Source organism: Diadema setosum, chromosome 9 (genome assembly GCF_964275005.1).
Source record: "Diadema setosum chromosome 9, eeDiaSeto1, whole genome shotgun sequence".
In the NCBI taxonomy this organism is placed as follows: Eukaryota; Metazoa; Echinodermata; class Echinoidea; order Diadematoida; family Diadematidae; genus Diadema; species Diadema setosum.
In genome coordinates this window covers 14,039,275-14,060,361 of record NC_092693.1, presented here as the reverse complement: position 1 = coordinate 14,060,361, position 21,087 = coordinate 14,039,275, and positions in this window count along the sequence as shown.

Genomic DNA, 21,087 nt, shown 5'->3' with positions numbered 1-21,087 from the left:
TGATGTTTTTTCAGATAGGGTCAATGAACTCAAAGGGAGCTGAGCGTATTTGAGGTTAATTGCATACGCGCTCTAAAGCGCGTGCTCTGCTCGGGCGAGGCGCCGTGCAGCTGGAAGCTGACGACGTAAACAAAAAGATCCTATATTGGGAAATTGAACGATTTCAGCATGTGTGGATGGGTGGAAATTAGCTGCTTGGCGGAAGTCTGCGCTCTCAGAGTGCTTTTTGAGTATAGTTCGTCTTTGCTTTACTGATAACTCCAATAAAACACTTACTGAAATTCCTCTCCATTTTCTTCTTTGTACTGAACATGATATAAAACGATCAACATCCTGCCGACCACTGTGAATCTCGTATCAGGCAACTGACAACCGTTCTTTGTGCAGTAATACAAGCTCAGAAACTTAGTACATAATCTTCTCAAAGAGATGCATCAATGTTAAAACATAATAGAACTCCTATACGCATACAGTGTAGTTACTGACAGATACTCTGATACTCATTACTCATTCTTGGTATTCAACAAGCAAATGAGATTATAGTCTTAATAACGTGGAAGTGATAATCATAATACACACTTATTGTCATCGTTTTCTCGCATATGGTAGAGGTATAAATGCCTATATACTCACACACAAGCAGAAGACTCAAGCATAATTATACACGCATAATTATTATGCATGTGTCTGTGTATAAGTGTGTATGTGTGTGTATAGTCTTCCATCGTTTCTCCACCTATCTCTTTCTGTATGTGTTGCATATTTATACATAAAATATGTACGTGCATAGAATTTATATCAAACAGATAATGAAAGGGAGAAGGGATCATGAATGCTATACAACGCTATCTACCAATACCAATCAGACAGTATGTTGTGCGAAGGAGTATGATTGTTCGTGTTATGCTATCGTACTTATGATTGTAAACTTAAATATGTTTTGTATCTTTAGATCCGGGGGCGCTCGAGGCGGTTGCTTGTCACCTTGACACGCGTGAATGTGTGCAAGTTTATCGCGAACGCTCATTCGGATGATTCGCTTTCACACGTGGAACTGTGATAATGATAATGCGCATTATGCAACCACCACACGAAATGGCGCCTCGCTGCGCGTGTGAGCATTCCGTGTGCTGTTATCGTCTAAGCAATCTACATTCAATTACAGCGTCCGACTGGCAGAGGGCAAAAACGAAGTGTGTGTGCTTTTCTGTGTGTGTGATAGCTGAGAAGAAATTAATTTTTTGTTGAACAAACATGATGAGCTGGCCGTTATAACATCGGAGTTTAGTGTAAGGGGGTTCCTGGCTACTCCTCGCATCAGCTTTCCGCCCCTTTATCTCGGTGTGTCGGCCCGGCGAGGTGGGGGGATTTCCGCTCGTGTTCAGTGTTTCTTCCACCTCAAAAAACCACGACTTTTCCTCTCTTTTTTCTTTCGAAGCCTCCCGCGTGGTTTGCCCTTTCCCTTTTCATAAATTTTCCACCGTTTCCCCGACATACTAGCTCTTCTCTTCCTATCCTCGCCTATGGTATGTCTTGAACCATTCCTCCGTCGCCCGACTCAGAATCCACCAAGAGTGGCAACCTCGCTGATATTGGTCGCGAAAAAAAGACCAAGCAACTCTTAGCTTTTTTTTTTCTTCTTCTTCTTCTTCTCTCTCTTCCTCTCTATGCATATATAATATATACATCTCTTCGCAGATGATGGTGTATTCTTGAATCTTGCGAGATGCCTTTCTGTTTTCTCTCTGCGACAATGTTCAGGCTATATCTTTTTTTTTTTCCCTATTTTATCCCTTTGCCCATTTTTGTTACTTAAAGTTGCAGATCGGCAATGTAGGAATCTTTATCTCTCTCCCTTCTCATTCACTCCCCCTCTCTTTCTTCATTTTTCTATTTGTTTTTCTCTCTCTTTCTTCCACTGGCACGTTTATACTGGGCACATGCGCGCATCGCTCACTTGCAAACGTACACACGTGTCTACAATCCCATTCACTCCATTCTGGCAGCGGCTCAACAATGTTATACCTGGAAACCTGGAACCGACGATATAGCAAGCTATTCTTTCTCAAGAGAGCGCGGAGGAGGAGAGGGAGATATATAAATACAGGGGAAGAAATGTTTTTTGGGAAAAAAAAAAGATCTGCGAACTAAACGTCCTTTCATTCTTTTCGCATCTAACATGGATGTCGTTGGAAGAATACCAATAGTAACTGCCTGCTTTTTTCAACTCATACTCATACCTGCCTCCATACGGCGCATCATGTTTTCCACGGCGGAAGTAGCGGGGAAAGTGCTAGTTCGACGTCTGTCGCTATGTTGGAGGAAATCAAGCGGCTATTGCTTTCATTAATTTGAGTTTAGTTCATTTTGACAAGAGTCTGCAAAATACAGATTCCTGGTTTCTTCGCCAGTGAACGCCAAGAAAAGAATAAGAAAAGGAAAAAAAAAAGAAAGAAGAAATCAATACCAAGATGTTCCCGAATAGCAGCGTCATTTCGTGGGAGTATGTCGTGAAACGCATTTCAAAACATCGCTTTATGCCTCGCTCGCGAAAGTCAATGTTTTATTACTCCTCTCTTTACATACAGATGCATCTCTTCCATCTCTTTTTTTTCTGCTTCGTTCTTTCTTTTTAACTACACCAGTCGCCTGGAGGACAATAGCGAGACGAAGTCTTCCCCCAACAGGTCTTTGCCATTTTTTTTTTTTTTGCCAGGTATAGAGCTCCGATATCAATCAAAAAATGGAGACACTTTAACGCATGAATGGCGGCGCTTCTATCCAGCCGTATCTCGCCTATTATTTGTTTGCGATGTGTTCTCTTCGCTGAATGCATCACCAAACTTCGCTGAGCCTTGATTGAGCTAATTTAGGAGCGAACAAGGCTACAGTTTACTCCGTCTGCTGCTAAGAATGTGTTCAATTTGTCGTATATTGTGTAGTAGTGACAAGCATCTGCTAGCATTTTTTTTCTTTCATGCTAGTCTGCACGTGTATGCCTTTCCTTTCAACTTCTGGATTTTCTTACCTTTTCTACACCTTTTTTTTTTTTTTCTCCACATATCCACCAATCAATTTCTAAAGAGCTATTGTACCTGTGTTTCTATCATAGTTGCCTTTCTTGATATTATGTCTTTTCTGCTCCTTTCAAACCTACACTCGTCCATCCCTTCCCACTGTACTTAAACATTGCAACTATCAGCAAGTTTCCCTTCAAGAATTTTACATTGTTTCGGTGTGGTGATAATGTTCTGACAACTGTTTTCTTTGCCTTCTCGACTTTTTTTTTTAATGAAAAAATCACAGCCTCGAGATACGACTTGACAGACTAATAATAGTTATATGGTTTATTGTTCAAATATGAAATAACAATTCAGCAGCTCAAAGGCTGATATGGTTGTTTTACATCGGACTCACAGAATTTACAACCAAAATTAATGTACAATAACACAGACTATTATGTGCGTATAATACAGCGCAAAATCACGATAAACACACATCTGACCTAAGTTTCAAGAATAAAATTGGCAAATATTGCAAATCATGAAATGAGATTTAAGATGGTACAATTAATGCAAAGGTAGAGGAAAACCGGCATGGCAGTAAAGAAGTGGGAGTGGGGAAATTTGTACAATGCACAAAAGCATGAAAATTAAAAGCAACTAACATGGTATCGACACAACATTAGGAATGGATAATCGGCATATTATGTCCATATGTTAAAAAAAAACGACAAAAATGAGAAGAACGGCAGATATGTTATGTAAATCCAAGTAGTAAGAAAAGGTAGAAGAACGGTATTGTTGATATGAATTGCTGGAAAAATTAATAAAATGGAGAGCCGGTAGAATTATACAAAAATTCAATACGTTAAAAATAACCAAAAAAAAAAAAAAAAAATAAGGGAATACAATGTGTTCTAACATTAAAGATACTCCCCACAGCAAATGAAAGCAAAAATGTTTGATAAATTAGATGACACGGAATATGACAGATAAACTGACAAAAGAATACTGAATCACATGGTACATTTAGAAAAAAAATCCAAAATATTAAATTATCATAATTGTGATTAAAATACACACAAAAATGGCAAGCTGCTCAATGCCCACGCAGCAAGTTACAATATTTTCATTAACTTTATACCTACTGCGAAGAAATTGTTTTTCCTAGAAACTCTAGAGCAGTTTGCCAAGGTCAGCCATAAGTCCCTTCTCTACGAGAAGGGACCTATGGCTGACCTAATAGAGTCCCTTTGATTGGGCAAAGCGAGAAGTACAGATATCGGATGAGTGTCACAGCCGGCGTACCATAGAAATGTCGTAGGAAGACAGCTAGTGCCTTGTGAAGACTTTGATTCGCATCCTGTTTGCATGTTTATACGTAAGAATGAATGCATGCATGCATTTTCATGTACTTGAGTTGTAAGTCCGTAACTGTGTGTATGTATATACATGAATGAATGCATGCATGCGTGCATGTGTGTGGATGTATGTGTGTATGTGTGTTTGTATGTGTGTATGCATGTGTATATGAGTAAAGTTGTTTGTTTGTTTCGCGCTGTGGTAATGGTTGTCCCCCGAATCAACAGGTTGCAGGGTCAAGTTTGTGTAACAGCAACACGCCTGTATACTCAGCAAAGGTCATGGATAAGTATAGGCTGGAGTATCATTAAAGGAACTATGATTACGATGCAAAGTCATGTTGAAATGTGTTGATTGATGATATAATACCCTCCACATCTTCATGTGACCAAATAAATATCTAAATGCGTGACATGTATTCTGTAATAACATTTCTGCTATTTTTCTTCAGATTACTTAAATATGCCACACAAAAAAAAAAAACCTTCAAAGATTCTGCCATTCTGACACCATCTGTCAATCATTGCTTAAGTACTAATATGATTAACAAAAGACAAAAGACATCGAGGATGAATAATTGCAAGTTTCTGTGTTACTAATTAGTAATTATGATTAACACAAGACATTGCAAGGACACGTGCAAGTTACGGTCGGTCTATCTGTCTGTCTATCTATCTATCAATTTATCTATCAATCTATCTATTTATCAGTCTATCTATCTTTCTATCTATCTATCTATCTATCTATTTATCTTTCTATCTATCTATCTATCTATCTATCAATCTATCTGCCTGCCTATCTATCTATCTCTCTATCGCTTGATCTACCTCTTCTTCTTTTTCTCTGCTCCGTCTCTTCCCTTATACTTCTCCAGCTCCTTATCTCCTTCACCAATTTGCATCCGGAGCGGTTGATGTTCCCTCCTTTTTCTTGAAGTGTTGAAGGAGCGGATACTATTGTTGTCGGGCATCTCATGCTGACTGAAAAAAAAAAAGCATTCATCACCGAATCTAGTCCGGGGACTGAAGTATACCTGCAGCCAGGAGTATTGATTGCGATTTGAGTCTTTCCTATTGATATATAAGCAATTGATGAAATGGTTGACTTATTCATTCATTATGTTATTCAACAATTTTTGTTTTTTACTTGTTTTCATTTGACTTTAAAAATCGTATATATATGTATATATGTATATATGTATATATATATATATATATATATATATATATATATATATATATATATATATATATATACATACAAATATATATACATACAAATATATATATATATATATATATATATATATATTATATATATATGTGTGTGTGTGTCTGTCTGTCTGTCTGTCCGTGTGTGTGTGTGTGTGTGTGTACATACATTATTCTGCCTATTCACTCCCTCACTTTGATTGGTCGTGACTGTATTCATACATTCATTTATCTATTCATTCATTTATCATTGTATCTATCTACTAGTATTTGCATTTCCACTTACCAGTTTCACTTTCCGCAGTTGGAGTGGTAGCGTCGTTTGCTACACAAGAACCAAATCTTGGTGTCTTCATCAGCTGTTTTCGATGAGTTCCTAAGTCAGGTGTAATTTGTTCTACAAAAAGTATGGCTGACAAGCATACAGTTAGCAGAATGATCACCAAGTCTTTATCACCTCAACATGAGATATCGTGCTTGTGCAGTGTTCTACAAACTGGGGAATGAAAGTGATATACTCTATTTCAGACTGAATTTTCCACTTTATTTTTGTTTTATTTTTCCCCTCTACATCAGGGAAGCTGCCTTCCCCATGCCAACCTCTTGACGTTGTGCTCAATGTCGACTTATTCTTCTCTTTTTTTTTTTGGTATTCATTTACTAAACGCTCGCTACGGCAGGTACAAGGATATCATGGATAATAACCCATTATCATAGAGCGATGCAACATGACATAGAGGGAGAGAAATATATAGAGAAAGATAGATAGATATAGAGAGCCAGAGAGAGGGTGGGGAGGGAGATGGAGGGGGGGGGGGGGGTAAGATCTCACTCTTCTGCATGAGAGTGTTCCCTCTTCATGGGTACTGATTCCGTGTACAAAAGATAAATTTGTCGGAATCAATGCTCACTTAGCGTGTAAGTAAAGCACTGAGCTGTCACATCGCCCCTTGTATAATGAATGAAACCGAAGTTATGCGCACGCATACCGATTCACAACCTCGCTGTCAGGAAAAAAAAAAAGGAAAAGACTGAAGAGAGAGAAAAAAAAAAGATATCATGTTCCCCCTCAGAGTGCAGCCTCCCTTGTGTTGCGATATTTTCATCCACCTCTCGTCCATCCACACCGAGCGTTTAAGTTACTCGGAAACTGCATTGAAGACGACTAATTTCTATTAGCTCCGTTTTTCCCTCCATTACCTGGGCATTGTCCGCGAGCGCAGCCGAGATTTCAATTGAAGCCAGCAGCCCATTGTAGCAGTAGCGACGAGTGGCGGAGGAGAGCTGGGCTCGATTCAGAGCGACTGTGAATGGGGCGACGGTGAAATTAGCCAGCTCACTTCGTCGGAAACTCACATGATCATACACGGAGTTGAACATTATATCGTCGAAAGAGAAAATGGTTGTTTTGGCGACAGGGAGAGGGAGGCAGAGTTAGATGGAGAGAAGAAGCAAAAGCAGATGTAAGAGAACATTGAGAGGACAGATGGAGAGTAGGGAGAAAGGGAGAGAGAGAGATGGTAAAAGGAGTCGTGTGCTTCGAGGTATCTTTTAGAGGGCAAACACTGCTTGCCTTGCTCTTTGGTGAGATGACCCACGAGGGTCGTTTTATTCCCGACTACCTGTGCGCGTGATTCCAACAAATCTACGGAGAATGGCGCGCATCGGCGAAACGCGATCTAGGGCAAAATGCGCAGTGCAAACGCCAAGAAAAGGAATGGGAGAGAGAGAGAGAGAGAGAGAGAGAGAGAGAAAAAAAAAAAAACACGCGTTACAGCGATAGGGTAGGAGAGAAGATTTGACTAGCTAGCGGAAAGCGGAGAGGAAACATGGTGATGGATTTTCCTTATTCATAATCGCTGTCCATTGTCAACGCCGTGGCTTAGATTGCATCAAGCTCTCCATATGATCACAATAAGCATTCATGCTACCAAGTTAAGAGAGATAAAAAAATCAATCCACGAGTGAGATTATTGGTTATATTCGATTTATATGTATTTTTTTTTTCTAAAGAAACTCATCGCAGCAGATAGCAAGAAGTGAAATACAAAGAAAAAGAAATAACTATGAAAACTAGTATTAACGGTAAAAGAACCCTTTCGTTATATTCTGCTAACCTGTAGGAAGAAGATGATATACTTCGAAGGAATTTGTCACTGGCGTATACATGATGATAACCGATACGTTGCATGAATGTACACACAAGTAAGCTTGGACGCGCATAATATCATCAGAGAAGTACTCTGCTCTAGGAGTAGAATCTCTTCGCCTTTTGTGCAACTTCATGCGTAGGATCTATGGCACTGTTGTTGCTTTTTTGATGCTCTATGCTCCCAGCTGCTCTTCCATAGAGTGAGTTCTCACCTCAAACAAATTCATTAAGCCGTATTTCAGTGGAAATGTTAAAGGAAGCCTCCGGATGATTTTCAGACTTTTAGATTTAAACAACTATCAATTAGTTACTAGTATACTGTGTACAGAGTTTCAGAATTTACAGTGATAGGGATGAGGAATAATATTTTTTTTTTTCAAAATTTCTAACAAAGTGCAATGAACAAGAATTTTGATATGGCAGCCTCATATGTAAGAATGCATGAGTTGGGGCTCAAGGAAGCACAACGAAAGAAGAAGGCATACGTAGATTATATACAGAGGTGAATTTGTCAAGCAATCGGTATTGCAATGGAATTACACTGCTACACTGCTCCTATGTCATCAGCACTGTTCAGTGTAATTTGTTTAAGATTTTCATAGTATTGGTGTCTCTGCTCAAGGACCACAATAAATTCTACAAATCTATACATGGATCTGTCGATTTATGTACTACAATTGTCATGATGTGAAATTATGACAATCATCTGGAATGCCCCTTTAATCCTGTATGGAAGTTGGCGGTAATATTGCACGTAACAAATCCTAAAGGCTTTTTATAAGATTTCATTGTTATTAATGCCCAATAAAAAGTCTGAAAAGAAATATCGACATCCAATATCTAAGCACTCGAATGTTAATATCTTTCGGATTGTAATTGGCTCGTATGTGCGTATTTCTCCATACTGTATATACTAGAACAAAATATAATCTTCAAGTTAAAGAAGTAAATTTTTTTAATCTGTTTTTTTTTGTTTTTTTTTTGTTCGAGAGCTGTCCTTCGCACACTAAATTGTTGCCGAAGATATTGAAAGGGGCAGCGAACTAACGTTCACTATATAAAGGTTTGCTGTGGTATAGGAATAATGCAAAATTAGGTAGCAATTCTCTCTTTTGTCATAGCAATTTCATTCACACCTGCCATAGAGCTCATGCGTAGGTTTTTTCTCCATCTATACACGTCCCTGCATGTTATTATCACAAAATGGATTCAGCCCTGCTTCATTTTTTTTTTCTGCAAAATACAAGCTTGTAGGCACTGCAGCATATTTCATAACAATCTTAAGGCACATTTTCATGCTAAACATTGTATGTATGAATGCGTATATAATGCATGATTGTATGTATGTATGTATGCAGATGTTTTTGTGGTAAAAAAATACCAAATGCTCTAGATATCAACTAGGTATTCTAGCAAATGACGGTAATGATTTTTTCCCACCTGATAGAATGCTTACAAATAGAATATGATAATAACAAGAAGGTATTTTGTGAAAGATCGAATGGGAAACAGATTTCCGGTGGTCACTATCAATTTTGTTCCTAGTTTTCATAGTCACACATAATCTATGAATCTATGAAAGGAACAGAGCTTTCATTGTGTGCACGACAATATTGTAGTGAGAAAAGCGCGACACGCCCTTTAAATTGTTGAGTAATTATCCATTGTAACCGTAAAGCGTCGTCTGAAATTCCCAAGGCGCCTCATAAGCAGAACTTAGCCCCATTATGTGATTCATATCAACGCTAAATGGGGCCGTTTGCCTCTTAAGAAAACAGTTAGTATTTGTGGAACCGTAATGAATTTAGCACATTGCGTTATGGTCACAAACAGGAGAATAAAAAGGTCCCGAACAAATAAATATGGTACTTCCATTGACACCGTTATGGAAACGGCAGACGCGTTAATGTCCGCGGTTGTGCCAAACTGTGGAAGAGAGGATTCCGTTCTTCAATTAACACTTCTCTAAAACCTCATGGTTATCATTCAAAAGCCCTATACGAGTCAGCAGGGGCCGGAGAGACCAGCCGGCCTTGATTTACCGTGGGGGTGTCCAATATTGACTTCGTTGATCATGCCGCCGTGATGATGTGCAAGATCGCAAAAACGCAAAAACGCAGCGCCGACAATGTACTGTATGTATCCACAGAACTCTTAAGAGTTCTGTGTATGTATCCCCTTCACTTTCTATACGCCATAATGAGCGTCCACCTGGAATGCGAATAACAGGTAAAAGCATGAATGCTCATGGGAGGTTTCAAACAAAGAAATAAGCTCATTATGATTGAGCTTCGGTGACAGGAAACCTCAGCGTAGCTCCATGGCTAAACGATGCTACAGCAAGGGGCTTGTAATCTTACCCATCATGGGGCAAAATGGAATCTTTGTTCAACTGAGCAGAGAGTGTTTCTAACGAGACAACGTTCTTTCTTTGCAAACCCCAAAATGTCAGTCTTTTTAGATGGGTGATGATTTGCTTATACATGTGCCTGTTAATAGTATCTTTTCAGGTTGTGAGTTCAGTTTTCCGATTTCTCATTTTCCTCAGAATGTATATGGGAAAGAGGGAAAGCATATACTATGTATCAACAATGATTCAAAAGATCCTTATAAAAGGGCGGGGCAAGGGACCAGGGAGGGGAGGTATTAATAGAGAAACATGAAGTGCGCTTCTTTGCTGCCGCAGCACATGCAGGTTGATTTGTTGGGGGGGGGGGGGCAAGTGCTAAGAATACTAGTATACTTAACAGCTTTTAGCTGTTTCTTGGTACACGTTAAACAAGCGGTCGAGATCCCGATGGAAATGACATCAGAATTTATCAAGGCGGATGGATATAGTTTGTTATGTCACGCCCATAATTCACCCGTCCAGCTTGATAATGAGAACATGAACATGAACATGCTGTAATGTTATGACCCCTTAGAGAACTTGGCCAGGCGGTGAACGGAAGGCAGGGAGGAGAGGGAGAACAGAGATGTATTGCTTTCATGATAATGATATCTAGGTTTTTTTATCATTATTATTAGATCCCTAATGTCATCTGGCAATTGTTATGAGGTGGGGTTTCATTAACCCGTTGCGTCCGCGGTGGTATGGTATATTCCCATAGATTGAATACCGTGATAGATGGGTCATCCGAATCCCATGAACGATGGGTTAAACTCGATCCCGAGGTATGATGACTGCCTGACTCAACGGATCCCAGCAAGACCGAATTCCCGCGGCAATAAGGGGAATCCGGCCGGTGGATTCCGATTGACAAGGAACTGGCACGACACTGCTGAAGAATGTTTCGGATTTCTGTAACATGATTTAATACGCTCAACGTCTCATAAAGTTTGTAAGTACTATACAATCATTCGTCATAAGAAAGAGGGCTTTCTAGTCGCGAACGTAAAATATTCCAACTTTAAAGGCCTGGTAATGATCTGGATTTCAATGTTCAACTTTTACTTTCACTTTCAATTTATTTCTGCAACTTTTTGTTTTAAAGAATACAGTGTACAAACGAGAATACGACAATAACACATAAATTTTGGTAATATAAGATTTTCTAAGGAAAATTAAGATTAAAAAACAAATCAAATAAATCATTTAGATACAAAATACATCAAAGTGTTCCATATTCTCTCCCGTGACATGGTCCACGTTTCAGGAGTCGTAACTATAAACATGCTTGATGGGATGACAGTCCTTTTCCTCGTTCTTTCCTCGTGATAAATCTGTTTTGAAAATCTTTTCTCAATGATTTGATTTTTTTAAATGGTGGGGAGGGGAATTTCGCTAAATCAGAGGGGAATAAAACAGCTCAAACTAACAGGGCGTGCTGTTAACTTACAATGTCTTCGAGAAGACGTCATCAACGAGTTATGAAGGCAATGCTATAGACGAAGGAGGCTTGATGTTTACTGCATGACGCATACAATCGATGTCACAAAACCATGATTTTAGTCTCATGTTGCGACTATCATCAAGTGAGAGTGTTTTGGTTCACAAATTTTCGTCGATTCCGCCCGCTTATGCTGCTTCACATGATAACAACCATGCAGACGGACAAATGTCTTGGGACTTTCGGTTACCACATAGGTTCAACCAGAAAATATAAGAGCCTTGACAGTTTCTGTCTAGGCGCGCACACAGTTTCAAAGCACTTGCAAAACTACTCCGCGGACTTTAATCGCAAACTTCTCTGACGAGCAAGAAATGATGTATTTTACAACATGAGTTTCCGTTCTGCCCGGCGCCCGCTGTGACGTGATGCGCATGAACAACGGTTAGTGCCGTTTGGTGAGAGGTTTTATGCGTTAGTGGCCCGTCATAAATCGAACACTTGCTCAGCGTATAACTGTACCTACTTCTGAAAGATTATACTTATGGTGTCATGCAACCCTACTTGGCTATCCCTGGGGGGAAATACATTTAACCCGTAAAGCCCCACTATACTTTTCATCATAATGATTTCATAAGGTAAAGAAAAAAGTCTCATCAATTTCAGATCTCTGTTGGTCGTAACAAATGTAATTGTTTCAGTGGCAGATTAAACAACAACAACAACAACAACAACTGCGATTGTTTCCTGATTGTGCGCAGATGTAATGAAGAGAACAAGTTTCGTCTAATCTCTTTAAGATATTCGGTGAAAATTCGGAGGTGCCAGTTTAATGACGAGCATAATTTGTTGTGATAAATTTTGACAGCAAAATTCCCCCGAGACCTAATGGGTTTATAAAACGTTTCAACAAACTCTAGCGGGGTGTTGCAAGAAAGTCGAGTTGCAATCAATTGCAGATATCTATTGCAAACCTTGCAATTGATGGATCAATTGCAAAAAGTTTCCGTTTCAAGAAGGGAGCTTGCAATTAATTGCAACTTTCTTGCAACACCCCATAGGTCTGACAATCCAAACTAAACATTTTCGCCAATATTTTGCTTGTTCAATGCTTATACGTCTTCCAGTCGCCTTTAAGTCTTACCTTTCTCCTCCAACATGTCACACCATGATCATGAAGTGAAATTTTTAATGTACATCAACAACATCATCATCAACAACAACAACAACAACAACAACGACAACAACAACAACAACAACAACCACAACAACCACAGCAACGACGACGTACGCCTGCCAGAGACCTCGATAGGTCACCTTGGAACTTGAGAGTAGGTTCCATACTACAAAAGCTCTGAGGATTTGAAAGGCAATTCTTTGAACTTTACGCAGACATGCTCTCGCTCCTAGCATGTCAGCAGAGAATTCAAAAAGAAAAGACAAGTTCAATTGTCATCGAAACGATTCCAACAATCTGATCAAGCGGAACTCGACTGCCTTTGATGTCAGACGATATACGTGAAAAAATGGTTTACATTATGTTCTCAGAGCAAATAGAGAAAGACTAACAATTGAACCGGAATGCACTTGATCTCGGTGAAACTCTCTCCTTGCGAAGACTGCTGCTAGAAATAGACGGAGCATCCTCCACGAGTTGAAATAACAGGATTAGAGGATTAGGAAGATCGGCGGGGTTCGTCGAGATCTACATCTGAAGTAGACCTCGCAAGAGGCTGGGCAATTTGCGGTCACTGGAATGAGGGGGTATCGCCTTACACCCCTCACGTGGTCCCGCGTGGTGCAAAGGAGTCGAAATGCTGAGGGAGGAAGGGCGTCAAAAGTAGGAGAAAAATGATCGTGAAGTTATATTATGGGCTTGGTGTTAATGACTGCTGTGAGCAGGGGGAAGTCGGGGTGTGCTCGAACTACACACGGGTATAGTCTGAAAGGAAACAACTTTATCTACCCCGCTGGTCAAAACAGATAGCGAGACAATCAAAAAGAGCGGATCGGAGGAGCGTAAGAGTTTGGGAGGGGTAACCATGATGGTAAGAGTGTGCAAGGGATCGAACAGAGGTGAAGGGACGGCTGAATAATAGCTTTACGTTGGTGGCACATAAGAATAAAATACTTCCAACATTTTCGTCGATGTTTCTCATTTGTTCACGTTAAAGTGCGTGTACTTATTTTGGCATACATGTACTTACAGCATCACCCCCTACCGATGTTGGGTTAAAGGGTCTTGCACTCGACAGCCGAAGGTGTGGTGGAACGGTGCCAAATTGTGGGTTCATTTTGCATTTCTTAGGGCCTACTTGGAAGCAAACAGAGGCACCAATAGTGGGCCCTGGGAGTAAACCGTGTAAGTCGGGGTGGGGTGCAGTTGCTTTGAATAATTATTGAGCGTGTGTGATTATTATGTATCCGCATGATATAGCCATATATTTGACTATGTGTGTGTTTAGAAAGAGGCATGGGGGGGGGGGCAATGGAAAGGTGAAGAGCAGGGGGAGGGGGAAGAGGGAAGGGGGGGGGGCGTTCGAGGAGGAGACCAGAGGAGGAGAAATGCGCATGTCAGGTGCTATGGTGTATCATCCGCTCTGAATCACAACATTTCATTGACTGAACGCTATAGATCCTGTAAACCTACAGTAGCCAACAAGAACAGCAGTCAAGATAAAGAAAGGATATGACTACAACATTAAAATCATTGGAGTGTAACAACAGTGTTTTGAACATCGTAGTTAGGTTGATTAACGGGTCATGTTCCCCACACTCTTGAATAGTGAAATGCAATTCTAAATTGGCTATACATCATGGCAGAAACGCATTAATGGAAATAAAAGACACATAAAAGTATTAGTATTGTCTGTTTTGTTTATCAATTCTCCATTTAAAATATAAAGGTATAACGAAAAATACACATTTTATTTTAAAAGAAATATAAGACTGTTAAAAATGGATTGAATACCCATATATTTTTTACATAACTCAGTTCTTCAAAAGGAAACAATCAACTCCAGGAAGACAGAGTGATACATTAAAAGCACATAAAAGTTTAAGCATACACGCACACACTGAAATGCACATAAGTTAGCAGAACATAATATTCATTATGACCGGTCGCCACAAAAAGAAATCATTATCCGCAACATTTTGTTCGAGGTATAGAATGATGATGGCACCAAATCCGAAATGGGGGAGGGGAGGGGAAGGGAAGGGCAATGGAAATGTGAAGAGCAGAGGGAGGGGGAAGGGGGAAGAAGGGGGCTTTCGAGGAGGAGACCAGAGGAGGAGACCAGAGGAGGAGAAATGCGCATGTCAGGTGCTATGGTGTATCATCCGCTCTGAATCACAACATTTCATTATACGTTCGCAGTCACTTTGCGGTAATCCGAAGTGCACCATGATTTACGAGTGTAAATTGTGAGGTAATCTTCCAATTTCTCGTGTGGGTATGACGGTAATACCCAAGTTTGCGAGATGGGCTTTTTGCCGATAAATCCAGGCTGTCATATTCAGTTTGTCAACGCTAATTTAGCGGTATGTCATAATCGAACCAAATGTGTTGGGCGTTTTAATTGATTTCTTTACAAAATGAACCCTGTCGAGGGTGGGGTGGAACAGCATAATTGTACCTCATTAGCAGCGACGGGTCCGTCGTGTTTTCACCCTGTACAACGATAAATTTCCTTGTTATTGAATTATGTTTGGTTCCATCAGAATAAGTCATGTCATTGAACAGAGATATGTCAGTCTTTGAATTATGTTCCTTTGCGGCTTTGACCATGATGGTCCAATGAAGCTTTGGACTCCGGCCATGGTCATCACTGGCTAGACAAGTCGATAAACACAATTATGATATATTTCTCCGAAGTTTGGAAAAATAGGGTGCACAGAGAGAGAAATCGTTAATAAGGAAGAAATCCATCCTATGTTGAAGTGGATATCAAATAATGGAATGAAAGTAAACACGCGGGACTGTGAAGGTTTCACAGCTTTTCCAACACAAACTTTAAAGGGAACGTAAACCCCAAGAACAATGTGGATTGAGTGAAAGCAGTAATATTAGTAGAACACATCAGTGAAAGTTGGAGGAAAATCTGGCAATCAATGCAAAAGTTATGAATTTTTAAAGCTTTGGTGTTGGAACTGCTGGGAAAGGAGACTACTAGAAGTTATGACGTATGAGTGGACTACAATATAAAGAAAATATAAAGGGAAATCAGTAAAAATTAATTTTTCATGAAAATTATACATTCCCTCAACTTGATACTGACATATGTGAGGGGTAGCACTTATTCCCCCTGCTTTCTGAAAGTGGTTACTCAAAAGCTCTTTCATTTTGGTAGAAAAAAGAATTTTTGTGCAATTCCTTTTATATTTTCTTTATATTGTTGTCCTCTAATACGTCATAACCTCTAGTAGTCTCCTCATCCAGTTGTTCCAACACCAAAACGTTAAAAATTCGTAACTTTTGCATCGATAGTCCGATTTTTCTCAAATCTTCACTGATGTGTTCTTCTAATGCTAATGCTTTTACTCAATCCACATTGCTCTTTGGGTTTGCCTTCCCTTTAACAGCGCTTCATGGAATATTAAAGTACACATGCTTACGTGAGACACGCAGTTACATCGGTCACAATTATTCATATAATAGAATATGATTTCGTATGTCAATTATATATACAAATTAAACAATCATGCCTTGAAACTTATTAGAATCTATGACTCTTCTTCATATGGTTTTCATGACAAAATCACTACAGCGCTATGCACTAATTTGAGCATTTGAAAAAAGGTTGATGATTCTTTTTCTCCAAAATTTAATTAATGGGATTTAGAAAAAAAAAAAGAATTAGAAGAGAACATCATCATCTTACCTAACTGGCATATAATGACGATTGCTACCGACATCTTGGCTTCGAGTGAAATTTTAGGAAATGGAGTTGGCCCAAAATCAGAACATCACTTGTGACATTTACTCACGAATTATACACAATGCTGTCGAATACTTAACAAATGCAATGACTTTTTGAGATTTTGTGCGCCACAGAAGTTATCAAAGTCAAACAATGGGTTGGGTTAACATCACAAATCAATCCCGCCTTTTTCAATTTTCTTGTCTGGACAATGTAGGCCTACAATATCGATACCTTAGCGATATCATGTATGCTCAATCCTTTAATAACATTTGACTCAGGGAGCTATATAACGAGGCAAAGTGGTAGCCACCTCTGAGTTTACCCAACAGCAGGAAAGTCAACTAATACTTCCCCCCATTGACTCAGTGCAGATACCCGATGCAATGATTGCAGAACACTCACTGAAAATGCTTCTGAATAAACAGTACTCACACTCGCAGCCATGGTGGCACTTCAGCGTGTCCGATTTGATCGAAGACGTTGAAAAAATAATAGCGACTGCGATCGACCGTGATCGAGCGATATCGGGTATCTGGTGTGTGCAGCAGATTGGTCATAAGCGCTTTGAAGTTTCCCGCCACTTCCGGAAAAAAAAAAGAAAAAAAAAAACCCCACAAGATCGACTGACAATAAACATCACTATATTCTTGCCGCGTTGATAAACATGACCATATGAACAGGAGATAATTGATAATGAGACATCATTTTAACAACTGTGAATTACACAGCAGTTGTGGTTCTTGAACGTCGAAAGGTATCTTGAACAACAACAACAAACTAGTTTGTGCACTCAAAAGACAACGAGCATTTGCAATCAATCATTTCTATGATAATTTTCCTGATTCCTTTAAGGGCACTTAATCTATTTTCTTTTTGGTAATGAACCACTGGCAGAAAAAAAAAATACATATATAGTACATGCATGAAGAAAGAGCTGAAAAGAAGGGTAGATCTGCAACGGTAATTTTGCACTGATTTAATTGTAAATCCGAACCTCCGTTTCTGCTAAGCCTTGTGAGGTCATCATTTTTGCACTGAAATCATGTGTCGAACCACGACCATGAGAAACAGACAGTGTAATAAAATCAGTATCATGCGGATAAATCTTAAACAATTTGTTTTTAATACATTCAGAGACGAAGTCTGTTGTACCGCAATGAGGAGTCTGTTTAAGAGAGAGCTACCGGTGTATGAAAGGGAACGTTTTTTATATTCAGTTTTCAGATAAGGTTTTGATAAAGTGAATAAGAAGTAATAAAAGGGTTCAAATAGGCAGGTACCAGCTTCAGAGGGATTTGACGGTGAGTATGCAATGTTGTAATGATGTCGTATATACGAAGGTATATATGTATACCCCTTTCTTTATTTCCCACCGAAATAGGAATGTTATCTTCATTACATTTATTCTACAGAATCCCTTTATGGAATATCCCACTCCATAATATTATATAAATAGTCTGTTCGGGTCATTCTAAGTTCAACTCGGTGAGTATACAGTAGCTGCTTTGTACGTTGTTTGTAGCTGTTGTTGATGTTGTTGTTGTTGTTGTTGTTGTTGTTATTGTTGTTACTGTTGTTGTTCGTGTTCGTGTTTACAAAGTTCCTAATTCTTCACTCAAATTTTTCCTCTCTACATTGCGGGTTCGAGCTGTCACTTTGTACACCAGAATTGGTGAAGAGAGTTTAAAAAACAGAGTAATATTTCCTGTTCGTGCTGTGCTGGTATCCAGATCAGACACAACAGTTGCTACACATTAACCGACTGTATAAGCGTTCAAACTCTTGTCTTTTTTTTTTCTGTCACCACGTACTACGCATATCTTTGCTTTGTCTTGAGTCATGTGGTACAGTGTGTCTTCACAGCTGGTTGTTGATTCAAACGAAATATACAGAGCGTATAAAAAAAAAGCTACTATTTCATCATTGTCAGCTATAGAGAGCGCAACGTTGGGTGTGAGGAAAGAAGAACTCTTCCTCTTTCCATTGATACCTAATTATGTTGACTAATGTCATGCACAACTGAGCACATGAACTTAAAAGACAACAATGACAAATTGCACTTTTTCCAAGTTTGAGTGTTATTGTGAAGGAACAATGAATGTCTCACTGAATGGACGAGATCTGTCAATGAAAGTGACTAAATAAATAGGCCAGCTTCCACGACTGCAGGTTTGTGTTTAGGGTTTGTGTCTGGGTTTCTTTTAACATTTTATGGTCCATAATCTTTAACATGGCCACCTGCCCGATAACTTGGTCACTCCCACCAAGGCCAACCCACACAGTCCTTTTTTTCTGTTCATATTCAATACATAGCTTGCAGCAACATTATGTCTTGAGAATGAAGAGAGTAAAATGGACATTGTGTTAGCCTTCGTGGAAGTGACCCAGTTATCAACAACGTGGTCATGTTGAAGGTTATGGACCATAAAAGGTTAGAAGAAACCCTAAAAACACAAATCTGCCGTCGTGCAGGCTGGCCCGTTAGTTTGACCAATTTCATTGACAGATCCCATCCATTCAGTGAGACATTCATTGTTCCTTCACGATAACACTCAAATTTGGAAAAAAGTGCAGTTTGCCATTGTTGTGTTTAAAGCTCACGTGGTCAGTCATGCATGACATTTGTCAACATATTTTGGTATCAATGGAAAGAGGAAGAGTTCTTTCCTCACAACTAACATTGCACTCTCTATTGATGACAATTATGAAATAGTAGCCCTCCAAAGTTGGATTACCTTTTTTTTTCCTTTTTTTTTGATACGCTCTGTATATCAGGCTTAGGTTTTAAACGTGACTGCTTCCTGTTCTTGCTTGTTTCCGTCATTTTCATGTTCATTTCATCGCACTTTACATCATACTTCTCACTTTTGAAAACACTTCTGTTCAATCGATCGCGATCTACTAAACATTGCGTCAGTTGCATATTTTGGGGAGGCAAATGCCAAACACTGCGAATCCGATATAACTATGAATATAATGTGCTAATGAAATGATATATTGTCAGGATCATTTGCCATTTTGTTTCATGTTTGTTGCGAACAAATATTTGTTTGTGTCAGCGCATGTGCCAAAGATACGTCAAATCGTTTGACAAATCATTTGCGGACAAAAATGAAGCCCAATGGAGCGAATACTGGAACGACACGTTGGCACTCGCCCTGTGGCCAGGGTTGTGCGGCAGTGAAAGTTGGGGTTATAATACAGTCGTAAGTTTGCACTGGATTTCGTCGACTCCTCGTTTGAATCTGTTATTTAGGTGTTGTTGTTGTTTGTTTGTTTTTGTCTGTTCTTATTTTTTTTTTTTGGGGGGGGGGGAGGGGGAGGGATTGTAACAATACCAGAAACGATGTCTTCATCTAAAAACAAAAACAAAAACAGGATTCATTTTCATCTTCTGGTCGAAATTTTGCCTTAATGAAAAAATATCAAAATGGAAGTGACACAATACATTTTAGAGAGTAGTATAAAAGTGGTCTTTGATAAGTAAAAACGCGTTCTTAGTGCATTAATGTTCACAAGGCAAATTCTGAACACTATTGCTGAAAAACATACGTGTAACATTCCCTCTTGTTACTGCTTTCATGTGCGTCCATATAAACATGATTTCTGTATGATCTATTTTGTATTATGCAATTTATCCCCTGGGCTACGATGTACAACATGATTAAATGAATCTTTCAATAAATATTTCTTTTGGTCTTCTCTCTTTAAACAGCTTGCAGGGAGTGTAGGAAGTCGGATATAGAGAAAAGTGTCAATCCAGAGGCAAAAAACACCCTCACCTTCACAAATGCAAGATGGGAATCTTAATATCCTGGCCGTGTACGTGATGTCCCGCATTGACATGTGCTGCGTCGTGTTAAAACTCTGCAGTCATCTGTGTAAGAACAGAAGGCGTTGATTAGTTGGGCATTGATGGTTTAAAATAGACTTTCTCGCACATTGAATAGAAGCGGCCCTAAATGATTTAAGAAGTGCACGTATTGTAGGCCAATAGCAGGACAGGTTCAAATTGATGACGTACAGAGATAATGACGTATGAGACGACAGGAAGATATTTTGTTTTTAGGACTAGGTCACATGGCAGTCCTCACAAATTTTCTGCCTGTTTCGGTCAAATGCATCAATATACCTTCAAACGCTTCGCCCATAAAAGAGTAAGTCTAGAGAAGAATCAAAAGAGACGTTGAAATACAAAGTACAAACGCACGCATGCTCACACACACACACACACACACACACACACACACAATGTGCAATATAAAGAAAATCAGTATTATTAGCCAACCTGTGAGGTTGTTTTTATTTTGTGAGTACCCATTTGAAGTCTTATTCTTTAAAAGTGGTACAATAGAATGTTCTCTCGAGTTCACTCTCGATGTACACTACTGACTGGACGATGTCCACAAATCATTTGTTTCTCTACACTCATGTGTGTAGGGTTACAGCTCGTTATTTCAAAGGTTTGTTATTCCGAAGGTTCGTTAGTACGCACATTTTTAAAACATTTTCGGATCAACGAACCTTCGGAATAACGCCATAAAAGTTAATGTTTGCATTAAGGAATCCTGGGTCATGTTCGGATTAACGAACCTTCGGCATAAC